This window comes from Solanum tuberosum, unplaced genomic scaffold, assembly GCF_000226075.1.
Source record: "Solanum tuberosum cultivar DM 1-3 516 R44 unplaced genomic scaffold, SolTub_3.0 scf00019, whole genome shotgun sequence".
Classification (NCBI taxonomy): domain Eukaryota; kingdom Viridiplantae; phylum Streptophyta; class Magnoliopsida; order Solanales; family Solanaceae; genus Solanum; species Solanum tuberosum.
Genome location: NW_006238945.1, coordinates 1,288,259 through 1,291,003, shown reverse-complemented (window position 1 = coordinate 1,291,003; position 2,745 = coordinate 1,288,259). Strand labels below are relative to the sequence as shown.

At 43.0% G+C, this 2,745-nt stretch overlaps 1 pseudogene; it reads right to left on the bottom strand.

Annotated features, from left to right (window-relative positions):
* LOC102594499 (uncharacterized) overlaps positions 1-2,745 on the bottom strand; it is an 85,332-nt pseudogene extending 82,587 nt beyond the window's left edge.

The following is a 2,745-nucleotide window of genomic DNA, read 5'->3' as shown; positions in this document are numbered from 1 at the left end:
TGATTTCTGACTGAACTAAGTTCCAAGAACATGCAAATACGCTGAAAATGCAAGTACAAACTGAAGGAACTTGATTCGAAGACTGAATTTACGCATGAATGACTGAAAAACTGAAGAGGATCTATTACCTCAAGCTGGAATGGAATCAGAAGGAAAGAGGTGAGGATACTTGGACTTCGTGGCTGCTTCTGCTTCCCAAGTAGCTCCTTCTACTGACTGATTCCTCCACAAAACCTTTACTGAAGCAACGTCTTTATTTCTCAACCTTCTAACCTGACGATCGAGAATCTCAACTGGTACATCCTCATATGAGAGACTATCTTTCACGGCCACACTCTCTAATGGCACTATGGATGCTGGATCACCCACACACTTCTTCAAAAGAGAAATGTGAAAGACTGGATGCACTGGTGCTAAGTCTGCTGGCAACTCTAACTCAGAAGCCACTTTACCAATCCTTTTCAAGATCCGGTAAGGGCCTACATATCGGGGACTGAGCTTCCCTTTCTTGCCAAATCTCATCACCCCCTTCATAGGTGACACTTTCAGGAAAACCCAATCATCAACTTGGAACTTTAGTTCCTTTTTTCTCACATCTGCATAAGATTTTTGGCGACTATGAGCAGTCTTAAGTCTATCTCTAATGAGTTGCACTTTCTCCATAGCATCAAGGACTGAATCTGGTCTTATCAAGGCTGCTTCACCTACTTCAAACCAACCAACTGGATATCTACATCTACGCCCATGCAATGCCTCATAAGGGGCCATCTGAATGCTGGAATGGTAACTATTGTTGTAGGTAAACTCAATAAGAGGAAGGTGATCATCCTAACTACCCTTGAAGTCGATCACACAAGCTCTCATCATGTCCTATAAGGTCTGAATGGTATGCTCTGCCTGACCATCTGTTTGTGGATGAAATGTTGTGCTAAGATTAACGTGAGTACCAAGACCCTTCTGAAATGACTTCCAGAAATGAGAGGTAAACTGAGGACATCTATCTGAGATGATAGACAAAGGAACCCCATGCAACCTCACAATCTCATTAATGTAAAGCTTGGCGTAATCCTCCGCCGAATCTGTAGTCTTGATCGCCAAAAAGCGAGAAGACTTAGTAACCCTTTCAACAATCACCCAAATTGAGTCATGCTATCTGCGAGTACGAGGTAAACCTGTGATGAAGTCCATGTTTATCACTTCCCACTTCCAAGTAGGAATGTCAATCTCTTGAGTCATACCTCCTGGTTTCTGATGTTCTACCTTGACTTGCTGGCAATTGGGGCACTTAGCCACAAAATCTACTATATCTCTTTTCATACCATTCCACCAATAGACTTTCCGCAGAGCGCGGTACATCTTAGTGGCGCCTGGATGGGTAGAACATCTGGAGTTATGGGCCTCTGCAAGAATATGTTTTCTCAACTCGCCCACATTAGGAACACATAATCGACCCTGGTAGCGAAGCACACCATCTCCCCCCTTAGGGAGATAAACTTCAACTCTCTGTTGATCGACTGCACCCTTGAGTTCAAGTAATATCGGATCGCTATCTTACTTTTCCTTAACTTTCACTACCAAAGAAGATTATGATTTTTTCTGGACTATCACACCCCATCTAATGTGTTAGTAAGACTAACTCCTAAGAGAGCAAGACGATGAACATCTTTTTCTACTTCCTTCCTCTTTTGTTTCCTCAATATGTGCTACACCACCCTCTAGATTCACCTCTTTCTGGCCTTAAGGTAAGAGATAATCAACATATAGGTACTGAGCTACTACCCTTCTATTCTAAGACTGGCTCGTTTGGAAATTGGAAATGAACAACCCAAATTCTATAATCGACTAAGGCATGACAGAACTAAAACCACTCCATGCCTAGAATTATATCGAAATCTACCATTTCTAACTCTACATGATCTGCTGAGGTGACTTTCTGAGAGACTGAGATAGGGCAGTTTCTGTATACCCGTCTAGCTATAACTAGGTCACCAGCTGGGGTAGAGACTAAGAAGGGTTCTGAAAGAGTTTCTAGACTAACTCATAAGATTACTGCTATAAAGAAAGTTACAAAGGTAAGAGTAGTCCTTGGATCTAACACTACAAAAACATCTAAAGAAGGACTCGAAACATACCAGTGATCACATCAGGAGAATCTTCCTGGTCCTGGTGAGCCTGAAGAGCATAAAGCCTGTTTTGGCGCTGTCTGCCACCTGTACCAAAAGAGTTACCCTGTTGAGTTGGGTGACCTTTCGGTACTGTTGGAGCTGTAGACTGAGCCCTAGTATTGTTACCTTTTTGCCCCTTCCTGACAGAAGGGCAATTCTTCACCCTATGACCAGACTGACCACACCCAAAACATCCTTCCTTGCCTGCAAGACACTTGCCTGGATGGTTCTTACCACACTTTGGACAAGTTGGGTAGGTCCTATTTCTCGAAACACTTACCTGAGACTTAGAGCCTTTTGCCCTACTATTCTGATCTTATCGAAACTGTGAGTGATTTCCACCACCCGATTTCTGCTGAGAGTACTCATAGTTCCCTGTTCTAGCTTTCTTGTTTACCTTAGCAATTTCCCTAAGCTTATCTCCCTCAACCTGCTGATTGTTCTGATTATTCATACTTTGAGCGAAAGGTTAAATAGTGTTTTGAAACTCTGCATTCGAAACTCCCTGATCTGGGACTAGAGGAACTGCGTTAGCATTCCTGGCATTCACATTCCTAGTGATAGCTCTATGGGGAGGCAT